The sequence below is a fragment of the Rhinatrema bivittatum genome, chromosome 1 (assembly GCF_901001135.1).
Source record: "Rhinatrema bivittatum chromosome 1, aRhiBiv1.1, whole genome shotgun sequence".
Taxonomy (NCBI): Eukaryota; Metazoa; Chordata; class Amphibia; order Gymnophiona; family Rhinatrematidae; genus Rhinatrema; species Rhinatrema bivittatum.
Genome location: NC_042615.1, coordinates 688,941,378 through 688,957,033, shown reverse-complemented (window position 1 = coordinate 688,957,033; position 15,656 = coordinate 688,941,378). Strand labels below are relative to the sequence as shown.

At 47.7% G+C, this 15,656-nt stretch overlaps 1 protein-coding gene across 1 annotated transcript in view; it reads right to left on the bottom strand.

Annotated features, from left to right (window-relative positions):
• The window catches only part of NSA2 (NSA2 ribosome biogenesis factor), a 63,512-nt gene that overhangs the window by 33,899 nt on the left and 13,957 nt on the right, over positions 1 to 15,656 (bottom strand). The gene's annotated exons all lie outside the window — the stretch shown is intronic.

Genomic DNA, 15,656 nt, shown 5'->3' with positions numbered 1-15,656 from the left:
TTTTTTTAATAGAGGTTTGATAGAGGCAATTTTCAGGTCATCTGGATAAATTCCTTGGGCTAAGGAACAATTGATGATGTCAGTCAAGGTTTTGGCAATGGTATCTGGTATTAGCAGCAGAAGTTTGGAAGGGATATGGTCAAATGGGTGAGATGAGGGTTTCATTTTCTTCAATATTAGCATGGTCTCAGATGTTGCAATGGGTTCGAAGGCTTGTATAGCAATGTCTTTGCAGTGATGGTGGTATGTGTTGAATGGAGCTAGGGTATTCGGTTTTAGTAGAGATTGCAGGTTGTAAATAAAGTAAATATACTTTAATCGCTGGGAAGTCAACAAGATATAAACAGATTATAACCAGGACTGAAAGATCCTAGGTGTTTAATCAGCCAATCTTTTAAAGTCTGCACTCAATGAACTTATAGTATATTAACATAGCCTGCTATCTTTCAATATCTCCTTCAATCAATCTCCCTGTTTCATGACGCAGATGTCCTCTGTTTTCAATGTTCCCAGATATCTCTGTTCACCTACTCAGGGTTTCCACCCTGTGTTATCCTGTTATACTCATTCTCCTTGTTATGTCTTTGCTCATTATTGTTAATTTTTGATATTCTTAAATTTCAAACATCGTTCAATGTAACACGTTGTTCTGTATGTAAACCGGAGTGAAGGCAACTCTGCTATACCTCGGTATATAAAAAAAATGCTAAATAAATAAATAAATAAAATTTGGTGCTGGCCTGAGACAAGGAGAGCCACAATGGCTGGGGCTAATGAGAGCTGCCCTTGCTGCTGCCAGAGCCAATGAGAGCTGCTCTTGCTGCTGCCAAGGCCCAGGCGAGTTGCCATTGCTGGGGTGGGACCAAGCTTTGACTAGAGAAAGACTGAAGGTAAGGCTCTAGAGATCAGTGAAACAGATAGAATAGGGTCGGGGGGGAGGGGGGGGGGCGCAAGAGTAAAAAAGATGGAGAGAAGAGCAACTGGAGTAAAGAAGATGTAAGACAGGTTAGAGAGAAGGAACGGTGATAACTACTTGAAGGAGGGAGGGAAAGGCAAATAAAACGGAAGAAGGGGAGAGTAAAGAGTAAAGTGAAAATAATGGAAAATAAGCAAAAATAAATTAAAAAATGAGTCAAATAAGCAACCCCCCCCCCCCAAAAAAAAAACTAAAGTAGACTAAAAACAGGAAAAAAAACAAAAAAATCATCATCAAAATAATATTTCTCCTAGGACAAGCTGGATGGTAGTCCTCACACATGGGTACCATCATCGGTTGGAGCTCGGCAAGGAAAACTTCTGTCAAAGTTTCTGGAACTTTGAGTAGGCACGCTGAGCATGCCTATACAACGCCTCCACGCAGGGTCCCTCTTCAGTCTCTTTGCTTCCCGCGGAGCTTTTGCCTTGCGGTTAAGTGAGCTCGTGGCTTTTCCTTTGGAAATTACCTTGGAAAATTTCACCGGTTTAAAAATTCTGTTTTTTTTCACGTTCCTCAAATGCCGGGTCCCTCTCGGTGCCTCCCCATAGACTCCTTAGTCAGGCTTTTCGTTGTTTTTGGTAAGTTTATTTTTGCTTCATTCTCCTTGTGGCAGCCTGCTGGCTTCGACTGCCTGCCATCACCACTCGTTTATTCTCCTTCTTTTTGTTCATCATGGTGTCATCTGGTTTTTGTCGATGCCCCCCGTGTCAGTAGACCATGTCCATTACGGACCCCCATGAGGTATGTGTCCTCTGCCTGGGGAATTTGCATGATGTCTGGGATTGCTGCTTGTGTGCCCAGATGACCCTCAAGGGACATCATGCTCAAGTTGCTAAGGTGGAGAAACTCTTCGGGTCGAGAAAGTCTGAGCCATCGACCTTGACATCTGCACCAATGGACACAGCGCCATAGATATTGCAGGGCCGTCAGTTTCGTCAATGCTGCCGGTGGATAGGGCGCCGGGAATCTGCCCCTGTTGGTCTCTTCCAGATCGAGGATGTCGGGTTCATTGTCATCAATCTCAGTACCGGGAAAAGACCAGGCGAGCACCGAAGGAAGCATCGACACCAGTCACCTTCGATGCATGGTGCTGGGCTCGGGGAGGCACTGGATCATGTGTGATGCCCCCGAAGCGACTCCACAGTGAGGAGTGACAATCCTCCATCAATGCCAGGGGTCCAAAACTGTCTCCACTGGTCCTGATTTACGTCAGGGATCCGAGGAAGATCTGGCCACCCCTCCTGCTTCCCAGTCAGTTTTGGCATTGGCAACTTTCGAGGAGGAGCTGGAGCGAGGAGTCCAGCTGGCCTATGGCACAGACAGTACCAATAACCATGCTTTCCGTTCTGGAACCACTGCTGGAATGGCTCAATGTGCTCATCAGTGCGTTACTGACCCAGTGGGCGTCAGTTCCTGGGAGGCCAGCAATACCCAGTGGGGCACCAATGCTTCCCGCCGACAGAAACTGTGCTTGTTGCCAATTGTTCTGAGTAAGCTCCATTGAGGCCAGCGGGGACACCAAGACCTGCAGCCCCCGTATAGCGCTGCCGGGGCTGGCACTGTTGTCACCAGTGCCCATGCCTCTGGACGAAGGCAGATTACCTAGGGCCTCATCCCATGTGGACTACAGTGAGGATGAGGCTCCGTATGACCCCTGGGGGATAACACTACAGATTCCTCCTCAAGAGAACTCTAAGGATCTCCCCTCAGAGCCTTCTCCTCCAGAGGAACGAAGGAAGTCTCCAGAGGACTTAATCTTTGCGGGGTTTGTGTGAGCAATGGCTGAGGGCATCCCTTTTCAGTTGTTGACGGAGGAGGATGTCAGGCACAAGATGCTGGAAATCCTCCAGTTCACGGAGGCTCCTAAGGAGATTGTGGCGGACTCTATGCAAAACATCTTTAAGGAGGTGCTGCTGAGGATCTGGGAAGGCGGATGGGGTTTACCTCATCCAGAAGGCTCCTAGATTCGAGAAGCAGCAGCTGTCACACCAATCAGTGGTGGTCAAATCCACTCTCGAGGGCCAAGCACTCCTGGGCTCATGCCTCGGTACCCCCAGGGCGATGGACACTCTTGGGAGGAAAGTATTCCAGGGAGCCATGCTTATTACCCGCATTACTTCCGACCAGCTCTATATGAGCCAGTACTCGCAGAACCTCTGGAAGCAAGTGAGGAGGCGGCCAAGCAGCTGCCTCAACAGCAGCAAGACACCTTCATGTCGTTGGTGTAGAAGGGCCTGGAGTGCAGAAAACATGAGGTTCGTACAACCTATGATGTTTTCAGAAAAGCATCGAGAGTCTCTGCAGTGGGAATCGGCGCCTGCAGAATGGCATGCCTGTGGGCTTTGGATCTCCAATCAGAGGTACAGGAAAGACTCACTGACTTGCCATGTACGGGAGATAATCTCTTCGGAGAGGTAGCCCAGTCATGGGACCACCATGAGGCCCTCCAACAACTCTCCGCCAGCACTTCAGACCCACCCTCCTCAGCAAGGAAGTTGGCAAGACAGGGTCAGAGGAAGTCTTTCTACCAAAGGAAGTACTATCCTCTGGACCCTCGCTCCCATTTGCAGAGGGTGAGCTCCCACGGCCGTCCCAGGCAGCAGAGAGCTCCCAAGCCCCAGCCGGCACACAAGTCAAATCCCAGGATGGGGTTTTGACTGGATAGTAAGGAGCATAACCTAGCCACCTGTACCCAAGATGCTGGATCCCCCAGTTGGGGACAGGCTTTGGTTCTTTGTGGATCAGTGGCCTAGTATAACCTCTGAAAGGTGGGTTCTGTCCATTGTCCATCAAAGGGTACTAATTAAACCTACTGGGTGTCCCATCAAGTTGTCCTCTGTGCCCGTTTTGGGGGCCAGTAGTGCATTAGGGAGCTTACTGCCCTCTTAACGGCCAGAGCAGTCAAACCTGTCCTACCAAGGCAAAGAGGGCAGGGATTCTATCCCAGTACTCCCTGATTCCAAAAAGAACAGGGGGACTCCATCCCATTCTAGACCTGAGGGCTTGAACAAGTTTCTAAAAAGAGAAAAGTTCAAAATAGTTTCCCTGGGCACCCTGATTCCCCTCCTGCAAAAAGGGGACTGGCTACGCTCCCTTGATCTGAAGAACGCGTACACGCACATCAAGATCTTCCCAAGTCACAGGAAGTATCTCAGATTTGCAGTGGGAAAACAGCACTTCCAGTACACAGTGTTGCTGTTCGGGCTCACTTCAGCCCCACATGTGTTCAGAAAATGCCTGGCCGTGGTGGGGGAGCACCTCCACATGCTGGGAGTGCATGTTTTCCCTTACCTGGATGATAGGCTAGTCAAGAGCACATCTCAGGCAGGAGCCATTTGGTCCATGCGTTTGACCATCCAGTGATGGAGTCACTAGGGTTAGTCATCAGCTACCTGAAGTCCCATCTCAGCCCGTCATTGCAATTGGACTTCACAGGAGCCCTGCTAGACACGGTTTGGGCAAAAGCCTTCCTGCCGCGGTCCAGAGCGGTCACCTTGATGGACAGCAACGGTGATTCAAAAGAGCCAGCAGGTATCAGCTCAGCACATGTTAAGGCTGTTGGGCCACATGGCTGCAACCATCCATGTTACAACCTTGGCACGTTTGCATATGCACAAAGCCCAATGGACCCTGAGGTCACAGTGGTGCCAGGCCACGCAGAGCCTCCAGTATCACATCTGAATCACCTTGTTTCTCCAGGACTCTTTGTCCTGATGGCAAGTACTCTCAAATTTGGAACGGGGAATATCCTTCTAGAGTCCCCCTACCCAAACTGTCTTTACCATGGATGGGTCCACACTGGGGTACGGAGCTCATGTAGAGGGACTCCGCACCCAGGGTCTCTGGTCCACCCAGGAAGCACGTTGTCAAATCAATTTCCTGGAACTCTGGGCAATCAGGTACTTGCTATGGGCTATCAGAGATAGACTGTCCAACAAAGTTGTCATGATCCAAACAGACAAACAAGTAGCTATGTGGTAGGTCAACAAGCATAAGAACATAAGAAATTGCCATGCTGGGTCAGACCAAGGGTCCATCAAGCCCAGCATCCTGTTTCCAACAGAGGCCAAAACCAGGCCACAAGAACCTGGCAATTACCCAAACACTAAGAAGATCCCATGCTACTGATGCAATTAATAGCAGTGGCTATTCCCTAAGTAAAATTGATTAATAGCCATTAATGGACTTCTCCTCCAAGAACTTATCCAAACCTTTTTTGAATCCAGCTACATTAACTGCACTAACCACATCCTCTAGCAACAAATTCCAAAGCTTTACTGTGCGTTGAGTGAAAAAGAATTTTCTCCGATTAGTCTTAAATGAAAACACAAACAACAGTACTCTTCCTTCCAATCTTCTTACCACACAAACCAGAGACCTAGGAGTGATAATAGATAACCGGCTAAACTTCAAGGCACACATCAATAAAACAACTAAAGACTGCTTCTATAAACTCCAGGTCCTAAAAAGGATAAGACCTCTTTTCCACGCTCACGATTTCAGAACGATCATCCAAGCAGTCATTTTCTCGAAACTGGACTACTGCAATTCCCTATTGCTAGGTCTACCTTCATCTTACTCCAAACCACTCCAGATGGTGCAAAATTCAGCAGCCCGTATTCTGACAGGCACAAGGAAAAGAGACCACATCTCCCCCGTCTTGAAAGAGCTACATTGGTTACCCATATACTTCCGCATCATGTATAAGGCCTTAACCATCATCTATAAAACTATACATCAACTCACCACTCTCGATCTCCAATTCCCTCTCCAATTACATAATTCTACTAGACCTACCAGAGATGCTTATAGAGGCTCCCTACTAGTTCCCCCAGCGAAAACGACTAAACACATCACCCTAAGAGATCGCGCCACCTCCACAGCTGGCCCTCTACTGTGGAATTCCATTCCTACAGACCTCAGACAGGAGCCATGCCTCCCAACATTTAGGAAAAAACTTAAGACTTGGTTATTCAAGCAAGCTTTTCCGGACACAACCTAATGACACAATCCAATGACTCATAAAACACCTTGCCGTTTGTATTTAATATTTATTCTATACTACATTTATATTGTATTTTGTTAACTAGTCTCTCCTCTCTTCTTCCTTCCAAGTTCGGCTTCCCTTGTTAAATGTAACTGTACCTTCTGTCACCACAGTTCTAGTTCCATGTATTTATTATCATTTTTTGTATTTATTGCACCCCCGTTCTATGTAAACCAGCAAGATATGTTTTCATGATTGCCGGTATATAAAAACTCTAAATAAATAAAATAAAATAAAATAAATGTGCTACTTGCTAACTTCATGGAATGCCCCCTAGTTCTTCTATTATTTGAAAGTGAAAATAACAGATTCACATCTACACATTCAAGACCTCTCATGATCTTAAAGACCTCTATCATATCCCCCCTCAGCCGTCTCTTCTCCAAGCTGAACAGCCCTAACCTCTTCAGCCTTTCCTCATAGGGAAGCTGTTCCATCCCCTTTATCATTTTGGTTGCCCTTCTCTGTACCTTCTCCATCACAACTATATCTTTTTTGAGATGCGGCGACCAGAATTGTACACAGTATTCAAGGTGTGGTCTCACCATGGAGTGATATAGAGGCATTATGACATTTTCCGTTCTATTTACCATTCCCTTCCTAATAATTCCTAACATTCTATTTGCTTTTTTGACTGCTGCAGCACACTGAGCCGACGATTTTAAAGTATTATCCACTATGATGCCTAGATCTTTTTCCTGGGTGGTAGCTCCTAATATGGAACCTAACATCGTGTAACTACAGCAAGGGTTATTTTTCCCTATATGCAACACCTTGCACTTGTCCACATTAAATTTCATCTGCCATTTGGATGCCCAATCTTCAAGTCTTGCAAGGTCCTCCTGTAATGTATCACAGTCTGCTTGTGATTTAACTACTCTGAATAATTTTGTATCATCCGCAAATCTGATAACCTCACTCGTCGTATTCCTTTCCAGATCATTTATATATATATATATATATATATATATTTTGAAAAGCACCGGTCCAAGTACAGATCCCTGAGGCACTCCACTGTTTACCCTGTTTACCCTTTTCCACTGAGAGGAAGACATGGGGTCGTACCTCCTGTGTCAGGAAGTGATCCATATCTGGTCCTGGCCCTGTCCCATGGGATGGTGCTCAGGGTCATGTATCTGGCAGGAACAGAGAACATGAAAGGGGACAGAATAAGTCAAGCCTTCAGACCCCACGAATGGTCTCTGGACCAGGGGGAGAGCATCAGATCTTCCACCTCTGGGGGAGCCCAGATGTGGATCTGTTCACGTTCCCCTGCAACAGAAAGGTGACTCAGTTCTGCTTCCTGTACAGAACAGATGGCAAACCAGCCTCGGACACCTTTGCTCACTATTGGGGCAAGGGTCTTCGGTACGCATATCCTCCGATTCCCTTAGTGGCGAAGACTCTCTTGAAGCTTTGCGAGGACAGAAGGTCTATGATTCTCATAGTTCCTCATTGGCCGAGACAGGTCTGGTTTCCACTCCTTCGGGAGTTGTCCATTTGGAAATAGATTGGCCTTGGGACTCCTGAGTCCATCTGTCTACACTAAGGAAAATGAAATTATTAAGTAAGTATTTCTCCATTTCCTAACATGTAGCCAGATGGACTCAGGACCAATAGGATGTACAAAAGCTACTCCCGATCAGGGCGGGAGGCTGCCCACAGTCTGGTTAATACTGCCCTTGCAAAGGCTGTATCCTGTCCAGCCTGAACATCCAGGTGATAGAACCTGGAGAAAGTGTACAAGGACGACTACGTCTCCGCTTGGCAAATGACGATGGGAGACCGTAGCTTAGTTTCCACCTAGGAGACTGCCAGAGCGCTAGTAGAATGAGCTTTAGCCTGAAAGGCTTTCCTGCCTCTACATAAGCTCCCGTGACCACCTTCTTGATCCAACGAGCTCTGGTAGCCTGCAAAGCTGGTTCGCCCTGTCTCGTTCCACGGGGAAGAACAAACAAATGGTCCGTCTTGCGCACCGGTTCTGAAAGTTCCAGATACCGCATCAAAAACCTACTGATGTTTAAATGGTAGGAGGTGGTACTCTCCATGTCCTTGGGCCTATCTAGGGACAGCAACGCAATGGACTGATTCACATGAAACTCCGAGACTACTTTGGGCAAGAAGGAACGAATGGTACAAATTGTAACGCTCCTGGGGTCATCCGGAGGAATGGTTCCCTACACAACAATGCCTGTAGTTCAAAGTTCAAAGATGCGACGAGCTGAGGATATCGCCACCAGGTCTTTCCGGGGCACCTCTTCGGGCTTCTCGAAAGGACTGCCCCTGTGAAAAAAATTGCCTCTGAGGCCCCGACACTCCACGCGCAGGCCGCGACCGTCTGTCGGACCAAAAATGAGACCTTGATTGAAAAAAATCCCTTAGCCTTAGGCTTATCCTCTGGCAACCTGAGGGCCTTATTGTCTCCAAGGGACTGCATTAACTGCTCGAGATCCTCCCCAAATAAGAATTTTCCTTAAAAAGGCAACGAAGCCAACTGCGCTTTGGAGGAAACATCTGCCGCCCAATTGCAGAGCCAGAGCAACCTTCTGGCGGCCACTGCTGAAGCCATAACCCTTGAGGAGGCACGTACCAAATCATAGAGGGCATCCGCTCCGTAAGCCACAGCTGCTTCCACCCTCTCAGCCGTGTCCGCATCCACACTCAACTGCGGTTAAGTTTCCCTGGAGCTGCTGTACCCAGCAAAGACAAGCACGCTGTAAAAAGCTGGAACAGCCGCATGCAAGCCCAGGGATGCCACCTCAAAAATCCTTTTAAGGTGTAACTCCATCTTACGATCTTGAACATTTTTCAAAGCGGCTGAACCAATCACAGGAATTGTGGTCCGTTTAGTAACAGCGGAAACCGCTGCGTCTACCTTCGGGAGAGAAAAAGAGCTCCAAATCCTGCTCCGGTAAAGGATAAAGCTTCCCCATAGATCTGCCAACATTTAAGCCAGAATCAGGTGTCCCCCGTTCTGCCTCCACCAACTTCCTAACTGACCTGTGGTATGGAAAAGAAGTCGGGGGACCCCACATGCCATCCAGGACCGGGTCCTCTCCCTCTAACTCCTGGTCCTCCTGTGGCATTTTCACCCCAAGGACCTGAAAGGCCAGAGTAAGCAAAACATCCAACTCCTCCCTTTTAAAAAGGCACACCACTTTAGGGTCCTCCGCTTCATGAATGGAAGATACCAGGTCATCCCCTAGACCCGCATCCTCAGTTGCTGGAAGAACTGGACCTACTGGTATACCGTGGCCAGACAGATCCAGTGGCCGCAGGGGCCCTGCTAGAATCCTTGTGCTCAGCACCCCTAGATGAATCTCCCTGCAGGTGCAGAAGCAAGCCTTGTGCTGAGGGAACTCTCCTACTAGGTATAGAGGGCAGACTGCCACTTGTAGCTCCCTCAGTCGGTTGAACTGGCATCGGTTGTGGCTGAGTAGCATCCCAAGCCACCTTCTGTCTGGCTAAATAAGCATCATGAAGCAATAAAATAAAATCTGTGGAAAAAAGCCTCCCTGCAGGGCCTGGCTGGAAAACTGGCAGCAATGGACTTTCCTCCCCTTCCAGCCCTCCCCGTCTACTCTGTCAGGACGGGCCGGTGACAAACATGGGGGAACCTCCCCCATCCCCTCCGGCGATGCTGGAACTGTCACAGAGAAATCCAAAATGGCCACCGTTCCCGCATCGCCCGGGTGAGGGAAAGCAGGAAACTCTCTTGCAGCCGGCTCAACAGTGGCGGAACCGCGACATTGCTTAGCGGGGGGTGGTGGGGGGCCCCCCCCCCCCGTCAGAGGAGCCCTCTCCACCAGCCACACATGCCGTGCACAACCCCAAACGATTCAGATGGGAGAAAATCGAGCCGCACGAATGGCAAACCCTGCTGCGAGCTATTGCCCCGAGTAAAAACACATACACACACTCACCTCCAAAAAGAAAGAAAAAAAAGCCCCCAAAGATACCAGGACCCCTTCGGAAGCCCCTCCTAAGGAGAGGAAGCCGCCCGCACAGGCAAGCAGTGCTCCGGCGCAAAAACAAGACTTTTTTTTTTTTTAACTTTATCCCCAAAGAGACAAAGTGCCCTTAAAGAGACAGGCAAAAAGTCTCAAAAAGACCAAAAAATCATGAAATAGAGCCTGCAGCCGCCTCAGCGGCCTCGTGAAGGGGAGGGACCTGGACAACCAGATTTACACCCCACGGGCGCACAGACTGAGCACACACAAGGGCACCAACCCCCCAGCTCGGCCACCTCAACCGGACAGGGCAGAACCACTGGGATTCTTAAAAAAACCAGAAGAAACCCCCGGGAGGAAGGCTCAAAAGGAAAAATGAGCTGTAAGCAAAATTGCTTACCTTGTAATAGGTGTTATCCCAGGACAGCAGGATGTAGTCCTTACATATGGGTGACGTCACCGACGGAGCCCTATAGTGGAAAACTTTGTCAAAGTTTCTAGAAAACTTTTGACTGGCTGTGTGAGCCTACTGAGCATGCCCAGCATGCTATAAAATTCCTCAAGCCACAGGGGTCTCCCTTCAGTCTCGTTTGTAGCAATAAGCTTTAGCTAAATATAAAATAAAACGTAACGGACCCAACTCCGTGGGGTGGCGGGTGGATTTCGTGAGGACTACATCCTGCTGTCCTGGGATAACACCCATTACAAGGTAAGCAATTTTGCTTTATTCCAGGACAAGCAGGATGCTAGTCCTCACATATGGGTGATTAGCAAGCTACAGGCTGAGTCATATTTGTAGTGGACCAACAGCATACAATTTGTGCAACAGGCACAACAACTGGTGTACTGTTGGGAAAATTGAGGCAGCCTGAAATCACAGCAGGTTGGATGTAGAAGGAGTTGGGATTAAGTTGGAAACAAATTCTTCAAGACAGATTGTCCGAACGTCAAATCTTGTCGTCCCTCTTTGTCCAAACAGTAATGGGCTGTGAAGGTGTGAAGAGAACTCCATGTTGCAGCTTTACATATGTCAGCTATTGGCACTGAACGATAGTGTGCTACTGAAGTTGACATTGCTCGTACTGAATGTGCCTTTACTTGCCCTTGGAGAGGAAGGACTGCTTTTTCATAGCAGAACTCTATACAATGTGAAAGCCAATTGGAGAGTGTTTGTTTTCCCACTGGCTTACCCGGTTTGTTTATATCATAAGAAACAAAGAGTTGAGAGGATTTTCTGTGGACTGCAGTGCGATCCAGGTAGTATGCAAATGTACATTTACAGTCCAAGGTGTGCAAAGACCTCACACCTTGGTGAGTGTGAGGTTTTGGGAAGAATGTGGGCAAGACTATGGATTGATTCAAGTGGAATTCTGTAACTACTTTGGGAAGGAATTTTGGATGTGTACGGAGTACCACTCGATCATGTGAGAATTTTGTATAGGGCGAGTATGTGACAAGTGCTTGTAACTCACTAACCCTTCTAGCAGATGTAATAACTATTAGGAATATAGATTTCCATGTAAGAAATTTAATATCACAGGACGCCATGGGTTCAAAAGGAGAATGCATGAGGCTTGTCAAAACCACATTTAGGTCCCATTCTATGACTGGTGGTTGTATAGGAGGTTTAAGGTGAATTAAACCTCTCAAACCTACTAACAAGAGGTTGTACCGATACTGGTGCATCTCCTATTGTATGATGGTAAGCTGAGATTACACTTAAATGCACTCGCACTGACGAGGTCTGGAGACCAGAGTCTGAAAGGTGACATAGATAGTCTAGTAAAGAGGATGTGGGGCAGAAAAAAGGGTCAATACCTTTTTGTGTAAACCACATGGTGAATCGTTTCCACTTAGAATGATAGTTCTTCCGAGTGGAGGGTCTACGTGAAGCTACAAGCACTTGAGAAACCTTGGTTGAAAGATTGAAGGTTTGCAAGATCAAGCTTTCAACATCCAGGCTGTCAGCGATAGGGATTGAAGGTTGGGATGGCGCAACAGGCCCTGATCCTGAGTTATGAGAGTGGGTGCTATGCCCAGGCGAATGGGTTCCCTGATCGAGGAGTATGGGAAACCATACCTGTCGAGGCCAATACGGGGCTATGAGTATCATGGACCCCTTGTCCTGTTGTAGCTTTACTATAGTCTTGGTTATCAGCAGTATCGGGGGATACGCATATAGAAGGCCTGCATTCCTGTGGCGAGCAAAGGCGTCCTTGGCTAACTGGTTTCTCTGCTTGTGCAGGGAGCAAAAGTTGACCACTTTGTGATTCAGTTTTGATGCAAAGAAGTCCACTGTTGGTTGACCCCATCGTTGAAATATCCTGGTCGCTACTAAAGGATCCAGGGACCTCTCGTGAGGTTGGAATTGACGACTGAGACGGTCTGCTACTACATTGTGAATGCCCGCCAGATAAGTGGCCCGGAGAAACATGGAATGTGTCAGGGCCCAGTCCCAAATTTGTGCGGCTTCTTGGCAAAGGAGATACGAGCCCGTACCTCCCTGTTTGTTCAGGCACCACATGGCAACCGTGTTGTCAGTTTGAGTTAGAAGAGTCTTGTGTGAAAGGCAGTCCTTGAATGCATAAAGCGCATAATGTATAGCTCGAAGCTCCAGGAAATTGATTTGGAATGTTGCTTCGAGTTTTGTCCAAGTACCTTGAGTCTGGAGATTGGGACAAAGGTCTAGGATGGGACGAAGGTCTAGGATGGGACGAAGGCCTCCAGTTTTCTTTGGAATGAGGGAATAATGGGAATAGAATCCTCTGCCCTCCTGAGGTCAGGGTACAGGTTCTATAGCCCTGGCTCTCAGGAGGGTGGACAATTCTGTGTATAGAAGTGTGGAGTAGTGTGATCTTGGTGGATTGTCGTTTGGAATTTCGAGAAAATCGAGATGGTAACCATAACATTTGAGAGTACCCACTGGTCTGTGGTGATGCTCAACCATTGGGAATGAAAATGTGAAATCCTGCTCCCTAGGAATGGATTTGAGGAGTGACTGCTATTCTCCGGCAATATCTCAAAATCCCGATGCAGGCCCTGTCTGAGGAGGAGGTTGAGCTCTAGGTTGCCTAGTCTGGCTCCTCTTAGGTGGTCTTGATGTCCTGCCAAGAGTTGCTGAGGATAGTATCGTCTTGGGCGATAATATGGCCGTCTAGTATCCTAACAGTTTGTCTGGTAGAAGGTTGTGTTTCTGATGGAGCAGAAGATAGTTGCTTCAAAGTTTCAGAATGCTCCATTAACTGCAGTACAGCATCCTGCACTTTTTCTCCAAAAAGATTATCTCCCTTACAAGGGAGGTAAGTCAACTTTTCTTGTACCTCTGCCCTAAGGTCTGAAGCCTTGAGCCAGGCCCATCTGCGAGCACTAATGCCCGTTGCAGCCATTCTAGATGAGGTTTCAAAAGCATTGTAGGCCGCACGGACTTCGAGCTTTCCTGCTTCTAATCCTTTGTACATGATGCTTTGTAAGGATTCTTGATATTGTTGAGGAAGTGAAGTTGAAAATTCTTGGACCTGTTTCCATAGATTATGCTGATATTGCGTCATGTATAACTGGTATGACGCAATTCTGAAAACTAACATGGATCCTTGAAACATTTTATGTCCAATCGTGTCCAAGAACCTCTAATCCTTCCCTGGAGGAGTAGATGAGTGTGGCTTGATCCTTTTGGACTTTTTTCTGAGCGGATTCAACCACTCCAGATTGGTGTGGCAGTTGAGGTTTTTGGAAACCTGGAATTTGCTGCACAAGGTAAGTAGCATCAGTACGTTTGTTGACTGGTGAAATTGTGCAAGAACGTTCCCACAATCTGAGTTGCAATTCCATGAGCACTTCATGAACTGGTATTGCAATAATGTCCTTAGGAGGATCCACAAATTGAAGAACCTCTAAGGTTTTTTGCCTGGTGTCTGTTTCTGTTACCAGTGGAAATGGAATGGTATCTGCCACTTCCTTGATGAAATTTGAGAAAGAAAGAAAGGTCCTCCGGTGGTGATTTCCTTGTCTCCTGTGGGGGGGATGGATTAGACAATATGTCCTCAGAGGAAGTGTCAGTGTCTCCATCATCCCAGACATCTGGAGAAGAATGTCGTGGAGGAGTCATGCGAGGGTGGAATGGTGGCACCGAAGGCATCGATGGATTGATTGGTGGCATCGATGAAAGGAAAGGCGAAAAAGATGGTCTCTGCTGTGAAATCTCCGATGGCCTCGGGAGTGGATTGGGCATCGGAGATGGATGTTCTGCACTCGATGGTGGCGGGCGCACCGGCATTGAGCTTAGCTATCATTGGTGCTAATAAAGAAAGATCCGGCATTGATGGCGGTGTTGTCATCGCTGTCGATGCAGGAATCAGCATCGGAGTCTGTGAAACCAGCGGTGCCAGCAGTGGAGTCGGAACTGGTGGTATCGGCATTGGTTCCTGTATCGGCTTTGATGTCAGCATCGATGGCATGTCCCATAAAGCTTCCAGGACTGCCTGGCAGATGAAACCGTCCAGTTCCACCCTAATAGCTGGTGAGGTCAGAGCAGCTATAGGGGGTGGCAGTGAAGGCCCAACCAGCGTTTCCACAGAGCCCTGTAGAATCATGGTACCCGGCACAGATATCGGTGGGGATGGCCTGGGAATGCTGGCTTCGAAAGCCCCGAGGAGTCCTCCATCTGAGGTTTCTTCGACATCGGTTCAATGGAAAGTAGTTGTGTACTGAGCACCGGAGTCGGATCGGGAATCTAAGGACGACGATGTCGATGCCTCTCACCATGTTAGATGACCTTCTTTTCAAGTATCGAGGTGGACTTGACCGATGACCTAGAAGAAGTCTGTGATATTCGATCACCTTTTCCATCTGGACGGCGTTTTGTTTTTATTACTAACTTTTTTGCCGCTCCGGCCGGAGACGACTGCGTGGATGTCGAAATCAATGGTAGCAATTGGAGATGAAAAAGATGCTCCATCTTTTCCAGACAAGCCCATCTGCCCTTCGATGTCATCTCAGCACACTGAGGACATGTTAACATGTCGTGTTTTTCCCCTAAACAAAGTACACACTCAGAGTGTGGGTCCGTAATGGACATTGTAATCGCACTATTAGGGCACTTTTTAAACCGGTGGCCATTGTAAAGGCCGGACAGCGGTCAAAGGCCTTCTGACTAAATTTTTAGTCAAAAACTGTTCTGACTGAAAAAATTCTTTTACCGATAAAAGAAGAAAGGGAGACCCTTGTCGAGGGATAACTTTTAATAGTTTTTCCTCTAAGGAAAATAAATTGTGGTAATTACCACAAAGGGCTCTCTAATCGCGAGGTTAAAAGCAGCGCGGAAAAAAGAAGACTGAAGGGAGACCCCTGTGGCTCGAGGAATTATAGCATGCTGGGTATGCTCAGTAGGCTCACACAGCTAGTCAAAAGTTTTCTAGAAGCTGACAAAGTTTTCCACTATAGGGCTCCATCGGTGACGTCACCCATATGTGAGGGCTAGCATCCTGCTTGTCCTGGGATAAAAACAAAAATTAGCCCACTGTAGAACTGCAGGATTCACACCCTCTGCCATCTGTTGGAGACAGAGAAATACTGGGGAACTGCAGGGGGCATTGGGGGTTATGATGCAGTGTCAGCAAAGCTTTTTCTCTATCTCCATCTTCTGGCAGTGGGGAATGAACTCAGGAGTCTGGACTGATCCGGGTAC